Source organism: Taudactylus pleione, unplaced genomic scaffold (assembly GCF_031769625.1).
Source record: "Taudactylus pleione unplaced genomic scaffold, aTauple2 ptg000156l, whole genome shotgun sequence".
NCBI lineage: Eukaryota > Metazoa > Chordata > Amphibia > Anura > Myobatrachidae > Taudactylus > Taudactylus pleione.
Window position 1 is genome coordinate 2,580,651 of NW_028284558.1, and position 23,760 is coordinate 2,604,410.

At 43.6% G+C, this 23,760-nt stretch overlaps 1 non-coding gene across 1 annotated transcript; it reads right to left on the bottom strand.

Moving 5' to 3' along the window:
- Positions 1–6,892: 6,892 nt before the first annotated feature.
- On the bottom strand, positions 6,893–6,997 carry LOC148521605 (U6 spliceosomal RNA). Its single transcript, XR_015878813.1, has one exon. It is a non-coding gene; the product is annotated as a U6 spliceosomal RNA (small nuclear RNA).
- Between the last annotated feature and the right edge of the window lie 16,763 nt (positions 6,998–23,760).

Below are 23,760 nucleotides of genomic sequence, written 5' to 3' on the forward strand. Positions count from 1 at the left end.
AAAACCATTTAGGAGTTTAAAGGAACACTTTGCCCAAACAAAATGGATAAGAAATTTCCAGGACCATTAAAAATGTTGCTAAAACACAAACATGATGACAATATTGTTGCAATAACACAAAACCAAAATTCAAAAACCCAAATCCCCCCCCCCCAAAAAAAAAGGTACGCTAATTGATTGTCTAATCCAGAAATTAGCAGCTGAGTATTTCACCTGCGTACGGTTTTGTGCTACAAAAAAAAAATAAGTTGCTAAACACATTACAAGCAAGTTTACAATTCTAAGTTGATTGCTTTTCTGGCAAGAAATGATAAATCGATGAAACATCGAAGGGGCACGGGAAGGAGGACGAGACCATCGACATTGTGGTAGAGTATACCAGACCACAAGCTGTGCGAGCAGTTTGAACGGAAAGTGGATAAGACAGTGACGTATGACTTGTTCCGATCACATTTGCCAATCGCATGAGATAATTTAGGGACGCCCACAAAATGCCTCGACACACCTGCGTTTTCCCATCTCCACCCCCGTCACCGCCCAAAAACGGCCTGTTCTGTCAATCACATTTGACATGTCACTTCCTGTTCGCTATTCGACGAATGACTTAAAAAAAGCTCGCAATCAGCCGTACGCACATGCGCAGTGTAACACCGGCGCATGCGTGGTTTCACAACATCGGAATGCTACGAGCGTACTGCTGCTTACGAGCGGCTCTGAATGAGGGCCTTAGTTCATTCACAGACATATCATGTGTACACACCCGCCGACGCACTTGCTATATATTTTGTTAATCAATAGAATGAGCGATATATTACCAAGTGCGTACCCAGCATCAGGCAGCTGCCTATATATGCCTCACTCTAGCCGCAATATGCTGCCAGATAATTAGGTCCATTTGCTGTGCTCCATCTTCTTCTACCAGTGGTGGAACTCCCGGAGACAATGGAGCCAGTTGCCGCCGGGCTCCAGCCCTGAAGGGGGCATCTAGCTCCATTGTCTCCAGGGTCCCGGACGTTCCACCGCACCTACACCTATAGTACCACCGGCTTTGTTCACTTCAGCTGTAAAAAGAAAGCCAGAGGAGCCGCTGAGCTGAGCGCCAATCAGTATCAGTGGCGCTCCTCCTCCGGCTCCACTACACTCTGTGGTCTCAGCAGGTCGCAGACGTCACGTATCATGTGACCGCCCGCGACGTCACCCTGTGCCTGCCCCTTCTGTCTGAGGAGCCTCCGACAGTGCACCTGCAGCTGGCAGTAGCACTGAGTCTGAAGTTTGGTGGAGAGTGGCCGGGACCCGGGACACGTAGTGTCAGAAGCCAGTCCCTGGCGGTCGGTGCAGTCTCCAAGCTGCTGCCCTGCACTCACTTCTCCCCAGGAAGAGAACCACTGGCCAGGACCCGGAATCTGCATAGAGGACTTCTTACCGGTGAGTCCCTTCTCACTATTACTCCTGTCCCCTGCAGTGCTTCCCACTACTCCTCCTATCCTTCCCCCTGCAGTGCTTCCCACTACTCCTCCTATCATGCCCCCTGCAGTGCTTCCTACTACTTCTCCCATCCTGCCCCCTGCAGTGCTTCCCACTACTCTTCCCATCCTGCCCACTGCAGTGCTTCCCACTACTCCTCCTATTTTTCCCCAGTGGCATTTTGTAGTTTTTTTTTGGGGGGGGGGGGCACCAACACTTATCTTGCCTCCGGGCAACTGGGACAAAGTTACGCCACTGACTTCTACTGTGGTTTTCCTGTGAACCAGTTTCTGTTACCCTGACCCATGTGCCTGCTCCCTCAATACTGAGCATTTGCTAGTGACCCTGAGCTCACTCACTGGCTGCTAGTTATTATGTGTGTGGTCTCCTAGCAGCAAAGTCTATATCGCCTTGCAATGGTCCACGGTTAAAACCGGGGCTCCTTTAGATGCCGCACCTCAATGCTAACAACGCTTATAAGTATGAATATTTTGCAATAAAGTCTTTCAAGTGCTGTCTGAAAACCACCTGTTCATTATAGCCTGTATTATAGCCTATACAACGCTTTCCCTACCTGATATTACTCCCTCTGAATGTCCTACCGGCTCCCGTCCCATGTCCTCTCCTTTCCCTCTAGCTTCTATTGTCTCTGGGCCTGATTCAGAAAGGATCGCTAATGCGATCACAGCTGCGATTTCAAATGGAACACAGCAGCGACAATATGCTAATGCCTGCTAAAACACAGCTAGCATAAAGACACCCACTGCTGACTTCTCACATGCGTATGACGTTGCTTTCCTGCATAAACATCGGTACCATCGAGGCACATTGGCCAGTCACGCACATTTACAGCAGGTCTGACCTTCCGCAGAAAATGCAAGTCTGCCGCAGAAACTGCAAGCAGTGAGCACTGCAGCTGCGTATGCAATCGCAGTGGCTAATTTATGCACGACCATGGAACAGCGTTCAAACTAGGGGTGTGCACCGGCCACTTTTCGTGTTTTGTATTTTGGTTTTGGATCTGGATCTTTCTTCGTGTTTTGGATCTGGATTGGTTTTGCCAAAACCACCCTTCCGTGTTTTGGGTTCTGGGTTTTGTGTTTTGGATCTGTATTTTTTTTTTAAAAAAGCATAAAAACAGCTAAAATCACAGAATGTGTTGGTTTTTCTGCTCCTATGCTATTATTAACCTTAATAACCTTAATTTCCACTCATTTCCAGTCTATTCTGAACACCTCACACCTCACAATAGTGTTTTTATGTCCAAAAGGTTGCACCGAGGTAGCTGGATGACTATGCTAAGTGACACGAGTGGGCGGCACAAACACGTGGCCCATCTAGGAGTGACACTGCAGTGGCAGACGGGATGGCAGTTTGAAAAACTAGGTCCCAAACAGTACATAATGCAAAGAAAAAAAAGAGGTGCAAGATGGAATTGTCCTTGGGCCCTGCCACCCACCCTTATGTTGTATAAACAGGACATGCACACTTTAACAAACCAATCATTTCAGCGCCAGGGTCTGCCACACGACTGTGGCTGAAATGATTGGTTCGTTTGGGCCCCCACAAAACAAGCTGACAATTAATCTGTCCCTGCACAAACTGGCTCTACGGAGGCAAGATGTCGTCCTCATCCTCCTCATTCACCGATTCCTCACCCTCTTCAGTGTTGTGTACATCCTCATCCTCACATAGTATTAATTCATCCCCACTGGAATCCACCACCACAGGTCCCTCTGTAGTTCTGGAGGCTGGTCTCCCTGGAAGAGTTGACAATTCATTTTTATGAACACCATCTTCTCCACATTTTGTGGAAGCAACCTCCTACGCCTTTCGCTGACAAGGTTCCCGGGTGCACTAAACACTCTTTCGGAGTACTCACTGGAGGGGGGCAACTCAGGTAAAATAGAGCCAGTTTGTACAGGGGCCTCCAAATTGCCTCTTTTTCCTGCCAGTACAGGTACGGACTGTCTGACATGCCTACTTGGATGCTGTAACCGATGTAATCCTTTAACAGACAGATGCATGCTTGCCGCTGCTGCTTTGAGGATGCAGGTGCAGCTACAGCCCACACAATTCACAAAGACAGAAAAAAAAATAATTTTTTATTTTTTGTGGAGCGCACTTTGAGGGTTACACCACATTTAACAGACAGACGCACGCTTGTCGCTGCGCTTTGAGGATGCAGGTGCGGCTACAGCCCACACAATTCACAATGACAGAAAAAAAAGAAGAATTTTTTTTTTTCTGGAGCGCACTTTGAGGGTTACACCACCCTTTAACAGACAGACGCACGCTTGTCGCTGCTGCTTTGAGGATGCAGGTGCAGCTTCATGCGCATACATTTCACACACAAACAGAAAAAAAGAAGATTAATTTATTTTGGTTGGAGCTCACTTTGGGGGTTACACCACCCTTAAACAGGCAGACTCACGCTTGTCGCTGCTGTTTTGAGTATGCAGGTGCGGCTACAGCCCACACAATTCACAAAGACAGAAAAAAAAGAATTTTTTACTTTTTGTGGAGCGCACTTTGAGGGTTACACCACCGTTTAACAGACAGACGCACGCTTGTCGCTGCTGCTTTGAGGATGCAGGTGCGGCTACTGCGCATACATTTCACACACAAACACAGAAAAAAAGAAAATTATTTTATTTTTTCTGGAGCGCAATTTGAGGGTTACACCACCCTTTAACAGACAGATGCATGCTTGTCGCTGCTGCTTGGAGGATGCAGGTGCGGCTACAGCCCACACATTTCACAAAGACAGAAAAAAAGAATTTTTTATTTTTTGTGGAGATCACTTTGGGGGTTACACCACCCTTTAACAGACAGACGCATGCTTGTCACTGCTGCTTTGAGGATGCAGGTGCGGCTACAGCCCACACAATTCACAAAGACAGAAAAAAAAAGAATTTTTTAATTTTTTTTGGAGTGCACTTTGGGGGTTACAGCACCCTTTAACGGACAAGCTAGCCGACCCTTTACTTATGACACAGGCGCACACTTGGTGCTGCTCCTTTGCTGATGCACGTGCAGCCACAGTGCACACAATTCACAAACACAGAAAATAATTCCTCCACCATTCTGTCAGTGGTGACAGTACCATATGCAGTGACACTAGACATGTCAGAAATTGTTGGCACGTCCTTCAGTCCAGACCAGATGTCCAAACTGGCCCTTGACTTATGACACAGGTGCACGCTTGGCGCTGCTGCTGTGTTGATGCACGTGCGGCTACTGCGCATACATTTCGCACACAAACACAGAAAAAAAAGAATTGTTTATTTTTTGTGGAGTGCACTTTGGGGGTTACACCACCCTTTAACAGACTTATGGGACACAGGCGCATGCTTGGCACTGCTCCTTTGTTGATGCACGTGCAGCCACAGTGCACACAATTAACATACACAGAAAATATTTTTTTATTTTGTTTGGAGTGCACTTTGGGGGTTACACCACCCTTTAACAGACAAGCCAGCCGGCCCTTTACTTATGATAGACAGACGCACGCTTGGCGCTACTTTGTTGATGCACGTGCGGCTACTGCGCACACAATTCACAAACACAAAAAATATTTTTTTATTTTGTTTGGAGTGCACTTTGGGGGTTACAGCACCCTTTAACGGTCAAGCCAGCCGGCCTTCACTTATGACACAGGTGCACGCTTGGCGCTACTTTGTTGATGCACGTGCAGCTACTGCACACACAATTCACAAACACAAAAAAATATATATTTTTTATTTTTTTTTGAGTGCACTTTGGGGGTTACACCACCCTTTAACAGACGAGCCAGCTGGCCCTTTACTTATGACACAGGCGCACGCTTGGCACTACTTTGTTGATGCATGTGCGGCTACTGCGCACACAATTCACAATTTTTGTGCACTTGGGGGGAGCACCCTTGATGGACAGAGCACCCCCTGGACAACACTACAGCACCCCTTTGGGACTGGGACACTGCACAGGACTTTGGAGCGGACACAGTCCCTATAGACAACTGACTGCACAACACAGCCCAGCCAACCCCTATGGACTTTGGAGGAGTGGACACAGCCCCTATGGACAACAGCAGCACAGCACAACACAGCCAGCCTCTATGGACTTTGGAGGAGTGGACACAGCCCCTATGGACAACAGCAGCACAGCGCAGCACAGCACAGCACAACACTACACTGCACTACACTACACTACACAGCCCAGCCAGCCCTAACTCCCACCCTCCCTCTTCACTGTCCACAGCCGAATGAGAAAATGGCTCTGACGCGGGTACCTTACATAGAATCCAAAACCCACGGGACCCGGAAGGCGGGATGATGACGTTTTGCCTCAATTTCAGATCCGAGTCAGGCGGGAAAAGTGGAGCCTTGGATCGGGGGGGCTCGGGGGGGTTCGGATTTCAGAATTCCGAACCCGCTCACCCCTAGTTCAAACGTACAGGCACGCCTGCTTTTGTATGACCACTCCTCCATCACCAACCCCAAACGCTCACAGCCTGTCACTCACTCTGCAATGGCTTCTGCTGTGCATCCATAATCAGGTGCAATCGCAGCGCAAACGCACTGCGGCTTATGCACATGCACAATGGCTAACAATTGCTCAATCTGCGTACACAGGGCCTGATTCAGCAAGGATCGCTATTCTGCTTATAAGCATGCAATGCAGTTGCTAATATCAGCAGGGATATGCAAATGTTTGCATTCACAATGCGATTGCAGCCTAACATAAGGACGCCCACTTCCCCTTACTCACATCCGTACACTTGGGCAACTTAGCAAAACAATCAGTAACATCGAGTAACATCGGACCCATACGTACAGGAATTGCTAATTTCAGTGTACGCTATGAGGCCTCAGGCTGCATATGGTATTGCAGTGACTAATTTATGCACGCCCCTGCAACGCCATCACAACACAATGGCACGCCTGCGTTCGCACGACCACCCCCCCATCACCTCCCCCATGCATACGGTACCTCCTTCCTGTCAATCACTCTGCAATGGGTCTGCATACACACTGCGCTCTCATTCCCAATTGTAGTGGCTAGTTCGCGCACTGCGATGCTAACACATGCGTAGATCGCGAAAACTGACCGACTGCTACGTACACCTGCGATCCTTGCTGAATGAGGCCCACAGTTGCATTAGCAATCCTTCTGAATCTGGCCCTCTGTGCGTACTGAGGGCTCTCATCAGTACCCTTTGTCTCACTGTTGAACCTATTTGCCATCATCTGTACTTTTTCTCTTTTTATGTGATGTATTTTATATGATTTATAACTGAACGTCCAGCACATTACTAATAAAGTACATTAATCATAATTTTCCAATATGTTAATAAAGGTTGGTCTGCTAGGATATTCATCTATTCATTTATTGTAAAATCTGGAAAAGAGGGGTGATGTATTAGCTTGGAGTGAGATAAAATCTAAAAAATATGGAACACTACAAATTTGCACATCACCCTTGTTCTAGCACCATGCTTAGCTTTTCTGTATTATGCCAATTTCAGAACATGTCCTGCTGAATCAAAAACCATATTGCTTATCACTTCACATATCCACTATTGTTGGTTATCCTCACTTACCTGATTACCGTTTTCCACTTATTAGTAGAGATAAGCGGCTCGTATGCCTTGGAATCCGAACTCACCTGAACATCGGGAATCAGAGTAGATCTGAGTGGCGGCTGGGAAATTTCCACCTGACTTGGATTCCACTTAAAGTCAAAACTGTCATCCTCGTGGTGTTGGATTCTCGCAGGTTTTTGATTCTATATAAGGTTCTGTGGATGGGACTTAGCGCAATTTCCTTATTAAGTATGGTGCTGTATGCTGCGCTTAACTCTGCTGTATAGGCTGTGCTGTTTAGTTAATGTGTAGAACTATATATAGGGGGGTGCATGCTGCTGTGCTGTATAAGCTGTGCGGCTTAGTTAATGTGTATATAGGGGGGGTGCAAGCTGCTATGCTGTACTCTGCTGTATAGCTGTGTCCAGACTCACAAGTCACAAGTGGCTGTGCTGCTTAGTCAATGTGTAGTGTATAGGAGGTACACACTGCTGTATGCTGTGCTGTACTATGCTGTATAGGTTGAGTCAAGTGTCCACACTCAAAAGTCAAAAGCGGCTGGTCTGCTTAGTCAATGTGTATAGGGGGTGCATGCTGCTGTATACTGTGCTGTACTCTGCTGTATAGGCTGTGTTGACACTCACAATTGGCTGGTCTGATTAGTCAATGTGTATAGAGGGTGCACGCTGCTGAATGCTGTGCTGTATTGGCTGTGCAGTGTCTAGGCTCCATCAGCAACATTCACATGCATATATAAGCCCTATGACTCCACTTAGTTTGAATAGAAATGTGCATGCAGCATCAAAAAATATTTTTTTAAATTAAATAATTGTATTGTTTGTACTTTGTACTGTTTTGTGCGCTTTGCTCATGTGCATATATAAGCTCTGTGGCCCCAGTCCGCACGGTAATACAGCTGTGCCATCAAAAAAATAAATAATTGTATTGTTTGTACTGTTTGGTGCACTTATTTTGTTCACGTGCATATATAAGCCAGGCATTGATCTTTGTTTAGAGAAGACGAGCAACCAAAGACTGTCACTGCAGCTGCTGCCACCAATAATGATGATGATGCTAGTCCTTCAATGTCATTTATTAAAGCCGATGTTCAAGTGCATAGTGGGTCAGGGCATAGAGTGTCTATGTCAGGGCATCTAAAATAAAAAAAAACTATATACAGTGCTAAAGAAAAAAACACATCTAATAAAGGGAAAGTGTGGTGCAGAAAAACATAAAATTGACAACATGCCACGCAGTGGCAAGGAAAGACCGGCCTTGGCCTAATTTATGAGTGGTGGTTCTGCAAGTGTCAATGGGACATCTTCCTCTGCCTCTCATGATGATGCAAGACTTTATCACTCAGAATGTAGAAGAGGTGTCAAAACATGAAAACCACTAAGACAGTAAAACGAACTCTACGTTCAGAAACAGGAATGTCACAAATCCCTGAGGAGAGTCTTAAGTGCATCCAAGAGTGCGATGTGTGAGTATGACCTTTCTGATACTGTTGTACTCACAGAGAAGCAGCCTTTCACCATTTCTGCTCCCTCTGCAAATGTGGGGATGAGCAGCACAAACATAGTGATGACATAAAAATTGTGGATGCCACTGAGGAAGAGTAAGAGGTGAATTTGTGGAACTGACGCCAGTGCTAATGAGGATGTTGAGGGTGAGAATGTTGTTGTTTGTGTAAGTCTGGCACCAGTGGAAGCAGCTCTTGGCCATGATAAGAGGAAGGCCTTTGTCATGCCTGGGCATAGGACCAACAAATGCACCTCTTATGTGTGGAACTATTTTTACTCAAAGCCTGACAACAATTGTCAGGCCATCTGTAGTGTTTGTAAAACCATGGTAAGCATAGGTAGGGATGTTAGCCATCCAGGAACCTCCTCCATGTTAAGTCATTTGCAGCAAACTCATGAAATTTTTTTACAACATCAGAAACTGGTGCTAAAAAAATAAGTGGTGGTACATGAGTCCCCTAGGGTCAATACAAACAAATGGGAAAGAAAGGAAAGGAGAAACCCTAGAGCCCAACATAGTTACTACAGACAGGAAGGAAATTGGGAACTTCCAAAAAGGAAAAATGGATTGAGGTATAATAATAGAGGTTACCAACATCAGAAGTATTACAGGACAGGGCATTGGAATAATAGAGATATACCTGAACATAGATGCAGTCCAATAAGACAATGGAGAGATAGAAATACCCCCAATTATGGGGAATGTTCAGTGGAATTAAAGAATAGATACCAAATCTTTAAAGATAGGAAAGAACCCCTATCTCCTTTTTTAGATTGGGATAAGATAAAGAAAAAGTGGAGAAACCAAAATCAAAACCGAAATTAAAACAAAAAGGGAAAACCTGTAGAGGAAGCAGAGGAGGAGTTAATAGAAACAAATGGATTAAGATGAAAAAGGGAAAGATAGTAAAACCTACCAGTAGAGAAGAAACTAAAATATTAAATTTGAGTAAAAGAGTCTTGACTGAGGATGAATCTAATGTTTTAAAGAAAGGTTTACAATTTGCCCCGACTAGCCAAATGAGTTCTTTTGACCTGTTTATTGATCTACAAGCGTTTACTCGTGAACTGTTAAAAAATTATTTCTGAATAAAGATAAGGATGTGTTGATGGATGAGGGGACCAGAGATCCCTCTAGACCTTCATTTAAACCCAAGTCCTATTTCTACCCAACACCCCATAAGGGTAGTTTTATAGACTGTTTCAGTAAACTTGTGATATCCGATACTGAGAAAATAGTGAATAAAAAGAAAAACAGGAAATGTAATTTGACTAAAAAAGAGTATATGGCACTACAATCCTTGAAAAAGGATAATGAGCTTATTATTAAACCAGCCGATAAGGGGGAGCAATAGTTCTCCTTAATAAATAGTACTATGTAGCAGAAATGAATAGTCAATTAAATGAGGGAAACACATATAAAAAATTAAGAAGTGACCCAACAATAAGAATTACAAAATAACTTTTAATATTAACTGATGAAGCCTTAGAAAAAGGAGTATTAAATAAATCTGAACATGAGTTCATCAATTTGAAACATCCTTCAGCCCCGACCATGTATATCCTCCCTAAAATCCACAAGGATCCCTTACACCCACCTGGGAGACCCATTATATCTGGAACCAATAGTATTACCTCCAATCTTTTGGTGGTGGTTGATTCATATCTTCAACTCTTAGTTAAAAACACCAGAGCATACCTCAAAGATACTGGTGATGTTCTGAATCAAAATGAAACTATTGATTGGAAGGAACGTTATATTATGAATAGTGCGGACGTATCTTCCCTTTATACTATAACAGACACTGAAAAGGATTATTAGCAGTCTCCCACTTTTTAGATATGACTGATTTTGGTGAAGATTTAAAAGAATTTCTTTTAAAATGTATTACATTTATTTTAATTAATAATTACTTTTATTTCAATGAGACATATTATCTCCAACAATTGAGACCACCATGGGCACCAGGTTTGCCCCAACTATGCCAATTTGTTAATGGCGTATTGGGAGGAACAGAAGATCTGGCAGGATGGCACGCTGGGGGTAGGCCTGGTGTCCTGGCAACATTTTATAGATGACATTTTATTCATTTGGAGTGGGAGTAAAGAAGATCTTGTTTTATTTTGTCAATCACTGAATTTTAATGATTTTAACATCAAATTAACATTCTCTACAAGCACTCAGGAAATTACTTTTTTAGATTTGGTTTTATACATCAAAGAGGGATGTCTTAAAACAAAGATATATAGAAAAAAAACTGATTCTAACAGTTATATTAAACAGGATAGCCAACATCATGAAAACTGGCTAGAGGGAATTCCCTACAGTCAGTTTCTAAGAGTTAAAATAAATTGATCAGAACAACAAGTTTGCGAATCCCAAATAAAATAAATGACGGCTCGCTTTCTGGGCAAACGCTACAGTGAAAAAACCCTGAAAAAGGCCCAAGATAAGGTTGACAATGTAGATCGAAAAAACCTCTTAGTACCTTTAGACAGTCAAAAAAAGAAAGAAAAAAACAGTTATTTTGAGTGGGCTTTTATTAGTAGTTTTAATTCACAATTCAAAGAGATTGAAACTGTTTTTAGAAAACACTGGAAGATCCTTAGACAGGATCCAATAATAGGAGATAAAATACCTATTAAACCCTCCTTTATATACAAGAAAGCACCTTCACTCAAATATGAACTCGTTAGAAGCTCAATTGAAATTAATAAGAGATCAAGTATCAGAAATAAGGGCTTCTATCGATGTGGGATGTGTTTAATGTGTAAAACCGTAAAAGGTCCCTTAAAACAAAAAGACTTTGATGTGAATGGCAAAGTTTATCCTATTTATGATTTTATTACCTGTAGTACTAGTAATGTTATATATGCATTAATATGCTCATGTGGATTGATGTATATTGGTAAAACCAGTAGGAACCTTAAGGTTAGACTTGCTGAACATATATATAACATTAGAAAGGGTTTGGAGACGCACACAGTCTCCTCCCACTTCAAAAATACACATAGTTCTAATACTTGTCATTTAAAAACCTTTTTAGGTATTCAACACATTAGTCCCAACTGGAGATCCAATAATGTGGATGTCAGATTAACCAAATCAGAAATGTGTTGGATTCACAAATTAAAAACATTAGTACCTCATGGATTAAATAGGGACTTTGAACTCAAGTGGTTTTTATGAATCTTTCCCATGATTGTTGTATTAATCTTTTAACACTTTTTTAATATTTAGATAAATTATTTGTTATGTTTCTAAATGTATTCATGTAAATTATTTACACTATTTGTGTTTTTTCTTTTCTCTTTATGTATGGACTTTGGGCATTTGCACTTTAAATGATCCATTAAGATCAGTTTTGCATTATTCGTATGGATCAATGGTATATCGGCAAAATGTAATAAGTAGTCAGGGTTTTGTTATTATCCTACCAAGTGTTTCCTCCGGTTGAAACGCAAGGAAATGAATGCTCAACAACCACTTCCTGTAATTTGGAATGCATACAAAGCGGAAGCGGCATGACGTCACTTCCGGTGACCGCAAGGAGGACGCATGTCGGGAAAACTGAGTTTTTTTCCGGAAATTGGAATGGGTATTTAAAGCCCTGGAGATGCTTATTCACCATGCTCCTGAAGAGTGATCAAGCTATCCGAAACGCGTTGAGCCGGTGACCGCACATGGAACGCTGAGACTGGGGAACTGTGAACTGCACGAGGGACCCCTTTGGTATCCAGAACCATTGGTTTTTCCCTATCCAATATCTATTATTGGTACCCCTATCCTGCTTTTCTGGTGTGATGCTTATCAATGACACTAAAAGCTGAATTTTATTTTTACAAATGTGAGTGATCTGTTGTCTGAATAAAACTTTCTGTAAATATATACAGTATTGCACTATTTGTGGTTATCTCCTTCTCTTTGAGCTGATCTACATTTGAAGTTGGAGTTTCCTATGATGTAACAGATTGGGAATACTATACGTTGTTTATTCATTTGAAACATGTGAGTGTTCCTTTGTTATCACCAATACAAGTGTATTTTTACTATCAGTATTGCACTATGTTTGGTTTCTCTTTTTGAGATATTGATACAAAGGAATTGGAATTGGAATCTAATACATATTGAAATTGGAGAAATAAGCATAAGAAGATTTACATGCAGAGGACTTCATTGTGGTTCTTTTTTTGGAAGTGTAAATAGACATTGTTTGGCAGCGCCAAAGGGTGAAACTTGACTTTTATTCAGTTGTATGTATTTAGAGGATGAGTGAGGACCTCTTAAAGTCTCCCCCTGGCTGCAGTCATGGATTGCGCATTTTTGGAACATTATATTATCGTAGCTGAAAAAATAACAAAAAGCAGTCCAGCATCAGCTAGCTCCCTTCTCTCAACTAGATCCCAGCACTTGCAATCTGTACGCCAACACCTTCATCCTCAATTTCCACAGTAATGATCGGAGGTAGTCCTACATCCAATTTGTTAAGTCTAGGTGACTCCTCCCCTATCCAGAATTCCTCAGAAGAATCCTTCAGCATTAGGCCTGCTGCTACTGGTGCTGGGGAAGGACCTTCATCCCAGAAGGGGACAAAGAAGACTAACAAAAAACAACTGACGGTGAAACAATCTTTTGCAAGGGAAAGCAAGTATGACAACTCTCACCCAGTTGCACAGCGGATCACTGATTCCATCATGGCTATGCTACAGATATGTGCTCTTGCATCATTGCCGCTTGCATGGCAAACGTGCGCACGCATTGTGCCATGGGATTTGCTGTGGCTGCGTGTGCCATGGTACGCCATGCCACGACTGCATTAGCACCAGGCAATCCTATGGTTCGCGGGTGCAAACACAACACGCATACCCATACATGGTGCAATTTGCTGCACAAACGGCAAAGATGCAAGTGGACATATCTGTAATATTAGATCTGTGTCCAATATCCACCATGAATTCAGTGAGTTTCACACAGTTAATTGAGGTCCTGTGTCCCTGGTACCAAATTCCATCTTGGTTCCATTTTACCCGAAAAGCCTTTCCTCGGCTGTACCAGGACTTGAAAAAAAGCCTAATTATTGGCCTACAAAATGCCAATGTACCCACTGTCAACCTAACCACAGATATGTGGTCAAGTGGTAGTGGACAAACTAAAGATTACATGACTGTGACAGCCCACTTGGACTCAGGGTTTGTGACTGCTGACAATGTCACCAATATTGTGAGAGCATTACAGATGGGTGAATTCCAATACATCCCATGTTTTTCTCACACAATCAGCTTGATGGTACAGGGCTTTTTAAAAAATGACGGGGGAATGCAGGAGATGCTGTCTGTGGGCCGAAAAATGTTGGGACATTTTCGCCATTTAGCCACGGCATGCAGGAGATTGCAGCAGCTGCAAGAGCAGTTGAATTTGCCTTGCCACCAAGTGAAGCAAGAGGTGGTAACCAGGTGGAATTCCACCCTTTATATGCTTTAGCGGATGGATGAACAGCAAAAAGCCATCCACAGCTATTCAGCAGACCATGACATTGGGAGAGGAGTGGGAGTGTTCCCTAGTCCAGCGCAGTAGAGAATGCTTTCCATTTTGTGCAAGGTGCTCAAACCCTTCGAAATAGCCACCTGTGAAGTGAGTTCAGACACTGCTAGCTTGAGACAGGTGATTCCCCTAATTAGACTTTTGGAAAATCAGCTCGAGAAATTGAAGTAGAAGATTAAATATAGTGATTCCGCTAAGTATGTTGGACTTGTAGATCAAGTCCATTGTTCGCTTCGCCAGGATGTAAGGGTTGCCAATGTCTTCAAATCAGATTACTACATTTTGGTGACTGTGCTTGATCCTAGGTTTAAGTTATACGTCATGTCTTTCTTTCCAACTGACCGAAATCTTAAGAGATGCAAAAAACTCCTGGTGAGCAAGATGGCAGCTGGTACAAGACACAACAACATCACCTCCTTCAATTTCTCTGGTAGCTACCAGGAAAAAACTCGGCTATCCCAAAAGACCCAGTGGTGATGCAGAGGAGTAAATTTGTGATATCTGATCGGGTCTAAAAGAACTGCCAAAAATTAATTACAGCACTACTGCGACTCCATCTGATAGGGTAACCACCCAAAGAATGGTGGATGATTATTTTCATGACCCAGTACACATAGGCATGTAACAGAGTCCCTTTGACTACTGGAATGACAAAAAAGCAATTTGGAGGCCCTTGTACAGACTGGCTTTGCATTACCTAAGCTGCCCACCCTCCATTGTGTACGCAGAAAAATGTTTTCAGCACAGCCGGGAACCTTATTAGCAATCAGTGTAGGAGGCTACTTCCTCATAATGTGGAAAAGATGATGTTCATCAAAATTAACTGGAAATTCCATGAAGAAGTCCTTTACCACCAATTACGTAAAAAAAAAAATCCACAGATTTTTGTGATGGTGGATTCCAGCGGGGATGAATTAATATTGTTTGAGGATGATGTACACATTGATGAGGGTGAGGAATTGGATGATGATGGCGACAACATCTTGCCTTTGTAGAGCCAGTTTGTGTACATAGAGATCATTGCCAGCAATGTCAGCTGCCCATTGGTAGCTTGTTTAGTGGGGGCCCAACCAAACTAATCACTACAGCCACAAGTGGCAGTCCCTGTCGCTGAAGTGATTGGTTTGTTAAACTGTGCATGTCCTGTTTAATATATACAACAGAAGGGAGGGTGCAAGGGACAATTCCATCTTGCACCTCTTTTCTTTGCATTATGTGCTGCTTGGGGCATTGCTGACTGACATTTTTAATTTTAAAGTTTATTAAACTGCCAACCTGTCTGCCACTGCTGTGGGGCAAATGTTTCATAGATGTTATATATTTTTTTAAACTGCTGTGTTTTTGTGCAGCTGCTCTGACACTTACTTTCTTTTTTTTTGTTTCATACTGTATTTATTTCTACTAAAATCACAAATAGATATACTTGCAAAATGCCTTTTTAAACCTTGATATGTAGATACCAACCTGGTTGCCTTTTTTCTTAAACTTTCATTCCAATGTGTAACAAAAGATTGGCCTAGCTTTCCTTGATCATACAAGCTATGTTTTGTCATATGCAACTCAAGTACCAAATGGAGAGGCTATTTTGTGATGGTATTTTGAGATGTTCTCCCCACTCCCCTCCCAGCCCCCATACATAATCCCAGTTGCACGATGATAAGAGATGTTTAGTACCAGACTTTAATGATCCCTCTGCCCCTTTCCTGTTCAGAGCTTCTTTTTTGTGTGCTGCCACATTAATAGTTTTTCCACCCATTCAAGAATCGAAATGGGCAGGTGCGATACTGGCATTACTTCCGTCGGTGGGAGGACCCAAGGACAATTCCATCTTGCACCTCTTTTCTTTGCATTATACGCTGTTTGGGGCATTGCTGACTGTCTTTCTGTGTAGACTACAAATACTATTGTTATAGTTTATTAAATTGCCATCCTGTCTGCCACTGCAGTGCCATTCTCTCTTGTAGATGTGCCATGCTGGTAATTGAACTGCCACAGCCGTTGAAATCTGCTACATGTGGTTGATGAATGCCAAAAAGTGCAGAAATATTTATGGCCACAGACATTTTTTTTTAAAAAATCCTGAAACTACCAAGTTTATTGGGTGGAAAACATGGGACATGTTCACCCAGTTGTAATTATTAATTCATTTCTGCCCTGGCAGTCTAATGTGAGCTCTCCTTTCAGTGGTTCTGTGTGAAACGGCGCCTGAATAAGTGAGAGGGACTTATATCAAATCTAAAACCCGTGAAATCTAACGTTGGAATGATGATGATTTGCCTCAATGCTGAACCCGAGCCTGGCGGGAAAACCCCAGCCAGGGCTCAGATACCATAGGATCCCTCTCCTTCTCATGAATTTGCTTCGGAATCCAAAACTTAATTTAAATTTACTAGGAATCAACCCCTTTTTTCCCTGCCTTCCACTACATACATACTCTACCTCCTTGGGCCACTGATCTAGTTCTTCATTAATGAAAAGTTACTGCCACTCTTGTTTCCTAGATGTGCCATGTTGGTAGTTGATCTTCCACAGCCACTGACATCTTGATGAATGCCAAAAATGTCCAGAAATTTTTATTGCCACAGACAGCATCTCCTGCATGCCCCTTTCATTTTTTTTCAATTTGGAACCACCAAATAGCTCAACTTGGCAAAGACTGCTGTGAATGAGTATATTGTAAATGTCTCCCCTCCTTCCTTTATAAATTTGCTCAGAATACAAAACTTAAATTAAATTTACTATGAATTAACCCTTCCTTTCCCGTCTTCAACTACATACATACTCCATCTGTCTTGTGCATTGTAGTTCAGCCAGAGAGCCACAGACACCTTTCCTCTGATGTAAACAGCAAGTCTTAGTCCTATTATACCCAACAACTTCCCTGAGAACAAAGTAAACATGTTTTCATGTAGCACCTCCACAAGCAAGGCCACCGCATTTCTATTAGATGTATAAAATATATATAGCATATATTGGCTGAATATTGAATATTCAATCAGGATGTGGCAGAAAATGCTGCCCTCACTGTGTGTTAGGGACAGGTGATCAGGTTTTAAGTGGTTGGACACAATGTGGGCTTCAGTGACCCTGCTCCCATATATGCCCCAAGCATCTCTGTGTGATGGTGCAGACACTGCATAATATCTTCTGACAAACTCTACACACTCGAATAGCAAACCTTCTCCAGATCAAAGATGTCTTTCGGGAACTGAAGAACTTGATCCAACATTGATCCTCCCTCATAAATTTTCTTCAGAATCAAAATGTTTTAATATTGTACATTTACAAACTAATCAGTCCTTCCTTCCTTTACCTGCCATCAACTACTCCATAAACATATTCCATCTCCTTCTGGCCTCTGATCTAGTTCTTGTTTAATGAAAATATTCTTGGCTTCTCTATGGGGTCATATAGTTTATTAAACTGCCATCCTGTCTGCCACTGCAGTTCCACTCTGTTTCCTATATGTGCATTGTTGGAAGCTGAACTGCCATGTGTTTGTGCTGCCCACTGCTGTCACTTAGTTTAGTCAGTCAGCTAGCTTGGTGCATCCTTTTAACCTATACTGGATGAAAACAAAATTGACTGGAAATGAGCGGAAATTAATGTTATTGAGGTTAATAATGCTAAGAACAAAAAAAAGACTCAAATCATGTGATTTTAGCTTTTTTGTAAATTTTTGGAAAAAATCCAAAACCAAAACCAGTCACTGCGTTTTGGCAAAACCAAAACCGGACGACAAATGTGAACCAAAACCAGCAAAAATGGTTTGGCGTACATCTCTACTTATTAGTAACAACTTTCTAGAAGCTATAAAAACTGAGGGCCTGATTCAGACCCGCTCGCGAGCGCTGAGCGCTCATAGGCAGGTCGATGTTGGCCCAGTGCGCATGCGCACGACGGACCTGGCTCGGTCGTGCGCATGCGCGAGACCCAGATAGCAACGGGCAAGCCATCGTTATGGGTCTCGCTATAAAGGGGGCGTGCTGTTGATGGTGAGTGACAGCACGCCCCCTTTGGTGGGCGTGCCAGGGGCGTGGCTGGTCAGACGGAGGCGTTCCCATGGGAACGCCTACCCTCTGGGGCCGGCCCCACTGACATCACAAGTGATGTCAGTGGGAGTGCTTTCGGCTCTGATAGAGCCAAAAGCACTCCAGGGCTTGCGGCAACGAAACCCTACCACAAGGGTCTCGTCGCAAGCCCGATGGTCACGATGGTCTTGACCATTGCAACCATCTTCATGGCCACTCGCTATAGCTGTGGGTGGTCACCCACAGCTATACGAGCGGCCAGGAGGCCGCTCTAAAAATTCAGAAGGACGGTCCTGATTCAGAGCGAGCGCTCTGTCAGAGTGTCCGGCTCTGAATCAGGGCCTGAGTTCTTGATCACGATGATTGAGCAGTGGCATTAGTATTGCTAATGTGTATTGCTTTAAGCCTTCTTTATGGACTTTCTTTTGCAAGTACTTTATTTTTTAAGCCATAAGAGAAAGTTTGTGTACTAGCTCAAATGGCCTTTTTCACAATTTGGAAAATAATAGGTTTAATTTCTCATCAGTACTCTGAAAGATTTTCTCTCTCCGACTTTCTGTGCCAATTAACTGTGACATAAGAAAAAAGTCTTTCTAATATTTATGAAAAATAGTGTTGGGGAGTTTATCAAGGCAGACAGAACTGGGACGATTTTCAGCAGCAGATTTATCTTCCGGATCCTACGTGGTTAGTTTAGTGCTGGCTGTAACTATAGCTACGAAGCCGCGCAGTTTGTTTAGATGGATGTTTAAGAGCAAAAAAAAAAAATACGGATGCCTGGAAATGACTCTGCAATGTTATTTATTATATCAGACTGTGAACCTCTATTGCAAACTAATAATAATAAAATAAAACTTGCTAAGTATAGAATTTTTCTGTCAAAACACTTAGGGGAAGATGTATCAAAAAAAGTGAAGAGAGATAAAGTACCAAACAATCAGCTTCTAAGGGGCATATTCAATTGAGCGCGATGTTTAGCGAGGAAAAAACCTTGCACCCAATTTTGGATTATGACAAGTATGCACGCTCCAGATACCCGTGGTATCCAATTAAATAAAAGTGGTCGCGGGGTTTTCAGCACAGTGTAAAAATATATATGCTGCAGACCCAACGCTGGATGCAGAAGACAGCGCTGCGGACGATATGTAATCAAGGACTAATTAAGCTAATTGGAAACTTCCAACAATTGCTTAATTAGTCCTCCTAAAATTAACGATTTTAGGAAAAATCAGAATTGCTCTGCTCTGGAGGTGCAAAAAAAAACCTCTGGGCGCTCAAAATAGAAAAAACACGCATTTAATCGAATAGCAAAAATCCCAAACCTGCAGGGAAAACCTCCAGGTGTGGGATTTTTGCTGTTCTCACGCCCAATCAGGGTCGGATTAAGGGGAGAACGACAGGGGCGGTCGTCCTGAGGCCCTCACACACAGAGGGGCCCCTCCACTAGAGCAAGCAGGGGGGGTTTCTCAGTACCTAGAAAGCCCCCGATGGAACAATCCTCCTTACTGTTGCTGAAATGGGGGCGGAGCCAAGAGAACAAGCTCTGCACCCATATGACCCGCGAATCGCGGCATTAAGGAGAAAGGGGGCGTGGCCTAATGGAGTGATTAGCAGCTGCATAGTATGTAAGTGTGCATATGCACTGTTTTATTATATATGTGTATGTATGTGTTTGTGTACATATGTGTATGTGTTATTGTATATACAGTATGTGTTAGTGTGTGTATATATGTGTATGTATGTGTATGTGTTATTGTATATACAGTATGTGTTAGTGTGTGTATACTGTATATGTGTTAGTGTGTATGTATGTGTTAATGTGGATATATGTGCTAGTGTGTGTACTGTATATTGTGTATGTATATGTGTTAGTGTGTATGTGTTTATGCGTGTATACTGTATATGTGTTAGTGCGTATGTTATATAAAATATATATGTTTGCTACATATATATTATATATTGTGACACAGTCAGGTTAGGGGGTCCCTCTCCTGGGTAGAGGACTCCTTCCTTACACACACAGCAGCTGGGAAACAGTACGCCAGACTGGATTCGAGTACAAGCTGGTCGGCGCCAGTCTTTATTGTGCAATGTCAGAAATAACATAAAGGAAACAAAACATAACTCCTAGCCCTGTCGGGGCACTAACTTCACAGGTGGTTCCCTCACTACCAGAACCTGGCAGGGCCTAATGCCCTCACCAGCAACAAAGGCACAGCACAACACTCACAGATAGGTTTTTCCAGTGTCTCTGAGCAAACTCCCTGTCTGCTCTCCCAAGTGAGACCCTCAGCCCTAAACACACTAGGCTTATATTGACCACTCTCAGGTGGAAACCCTAACAAGCCTGTTACCAGGCTGCGAGAACCAAAACCTGGAGTGGCCGTGGGTGGAGCCCTCCCTCTCCTCTCACCCACAACCCCCAGGTCCCAAACCGGCTTTTCAAAAAGCCGAAACTCAAGCCTGCTACACTGCAGACTTTCTCCTGGAGGTTTAAAACACATAAGACAGGAATCTGGGACAAATGTACCTGCCACAGACCACTTTACCAGTGATCCTATCACAATGTGTTTGTGCGTGTTTAACGTGTGGCGGGAAAGGGGGGTAGGCTCCATGTGGCTTGGTGGGGGCCCCCACAACTTAGTTGCCCCAAAGCCCCCACAAGCCTTAATCCGGCCCTGCCCCCAATTGAATATGCCCCTATCTGTCAATTTTCAAGCACAGCTTGTAAAATGACAGAAGCTGATTGGTTGGCACTTTATCTCTCTCCAGGCTTTTATACATCTCCCCTCATACTGTAAATGTAAAGAGTGAAGGTAGACATTCTGTGCACTAAACAAATATTCACCTTATTAATTCACTTGCAACTAATGCATACTTACCTGCCCTCCTGGAAGTGTCGGGAGGCTCCCATAACCGTCGGAAAAGTATCTACATCTCCCGCATCCCGCCCACTTCCTTGTGAAGTGGGCAGGATAGGGAGATAAATGCCGGGAATCATGGCATAATTGCCGTGACTCGCGGCTCTGTATGGAGGGGACGGGGCTAAATGACGTGAAACTGCGTCATTTAGCCCCGTCCCCTCATCACGCTCCCACGATTTGCCTAATGAAGTAGTAAGCCGGCCCCGCCCCCCTAAGCGGTCCCCGGTGTCTGCTCCCTGGGCATCTCCGGGGGAGCAGATAACTAAAGTCGGTAAGTATGAACTAATGACATTACTAAGGCATGATACCCAAAGTACCAAAAAATATTAAAGCAAACAGCTGGCCGAAGCTACTGATTTGGTGCATCATATTAAATGGAGTTCTGTAGTGTCAGTGTCAACATTCCATACCTTTACTGATAATCCCTCCTGCTTTTTAATAACAATTGAACATTTCACCTACTTTTTCACCCAGTGCCAGTAGACTGGTCAGCAATCATGCATACCTCCCAACTTTTGTCTGGTAGAGGTTGGGACAATAGCGCGCACCAGAGGTGCTCGGCTGAAAATAGGGGATGAGCCACGTCTCGTTTTCATCATGCTGGGGGCTTTCCCAGCACTCCAAGAGCTGCTAGACAGCCCCCAGCCTCTCCCGGAGCAGGCACAATGTGTGTGGATGACGCGCGCAGTGTGTCCTCTCAACCTCCCCCCGCCCGTGGGACACTTTGGCCCACTAGTGGGACAATAGACTCTGCCCAAAAAGCGGGACTGTCCCGCTGAATTTGGGATAGCTGGGGGCACGAGCATGGTTAAAGAGCCAGTTTCAAATCTGCCACTTTAAGACTATGGGGCCTATTCCCAAATTCAGAGTGCGTGGTATAATATTTTTAATGGTCAGTACGGTAATAATGACAGCACTCAGTGACAACTACAAATTCTCCTCAGTTTGCTGCCAGTACTAATTATTGATGGTCCATTTTAGATTACTTTAATCAGACCAGTAGAAAGTAGCGGTGAATATAAATTACCACACAAATCACATCACAAATGAGCAGATTATTTTTTTATTTCATACCTATGGCCAGGGCTATTTTTCAGGTGGAACGGCATTCCTGAGCTGCCTGTCAGCAGGAAGCATCAAGTGGCATTTTGTATTTGCCACCAGCCATGATCCAATCGCGGCTCGAGAACCGACAGCCAACCTCCTGATTGGCTGCTGGTAGCTGCGGTTGGCTCTCCGGTTCCATATACAAAATGCTGCCGCTGTGTCTAGTCTCCAAGCAGCTTGCAGGCCTGGCACCAAATCCATACTGCTGATGCGGCAGCATGCTCCTGGTGTGCATGTGCAATAAAGTTTTTTTTTAACTTGCGGTGTGATGTCATGCACCGGAGAGGCACAGAACTCGGAGCCATGGTGCAAAGAGGAGGACGAAGACCCAGGATAAGGTAAGCCACTGTGGGCTGGCTGGGGAGACAAATTGGGGCTGGCTGGAAGGACACACTGGGGCTGGCTGGAAAAACACACAGGGGCTGGCTGTAAGGATACACTGGGGCTGCATGGAAGGACACACTGGGGTTGCATGGAAGGACACACTGGGGCGGCCTTGAGAGACTTACTGGGGCTGGCTGGAAGGACACACTGGGGTTGGCTGGAAGGACACACTGGGGCTGACTGGAAGGACACACTGGGGCTGACTGGAAGGACACTTTGGGGCTGGCTGGAAGGACACACTGGGGCTGGCTGGAAGGACACACTGGGGCTGGCTGGAAGGACACTCTGGGGATGGCTGGAGGAACACACTGGGGCTGGCAGGAGGGACACACTGGGGCTTGCTTTAGGGACACTGGGGCTGCCTGGGGAGACACAATGGGGCTATCTGGGCAGATATAATGTGGGGCTACCTGGTACCTACGGTAAAAGTAAGTATGCATTTTAGCAAGCAAGCAATACTACTGTATGTTCCACTCACAACAGGTGAATAGTATATTAGATTTGGTAATAATAACCTGTGACTGTCCTGTAGATGGATAATAAGCTGCCTCTCTGATAAAAGACTGTGGTGTTGTGCTTTGCTTTTCCAACCTAAACTACATTTTTAGTTTTGTGCTGAATAATTTTTTTCATTTAGCAGATCCCAATACCGGCTATTCACTGGTGCAGAGTAATGAATCTGGCTAAAGCAATACGAATTGACTAAAGATGTGCAGGTCCGGTTGTCAGAGAACTCCCGAATTTAGGTGTTCCAAGTCGAACCGAGACCGAGTTTGGAATCATTTTGGGGTATAGAGTTGAACCGAGTCCTGGTTCGGATCTTCCCGTGGTTCTGATCTTGGATTTAAAAACTGAACTTGGGTTTTAGATTGCATGCTAACAAGTCAAAATTATATAATTTAGCTGTTTATTTATTTATTTATTTTTTTTAAATACAGATCCAAAACCAAAACTAAAACACATGAGGGTGGTTTTGCAAAACCAAAACCAAAACATGAAGATAACTTCAGGTCCAAACTAAAACTTGGGGGTCGGCGCACATCCCTAGAATAGACCATGAGCTACAACAAGTAACTAAGGGCCTGATTCACTACGGATCGCTATTTTGCTAAAGCACACCTAACGCAGTTGCTAATATCAGCAGTGATATACAAATGCATTGTGATCACAGCCTCATACAGTCAGGTCCATAAATATTGGGACATTGACAGAATTTTCA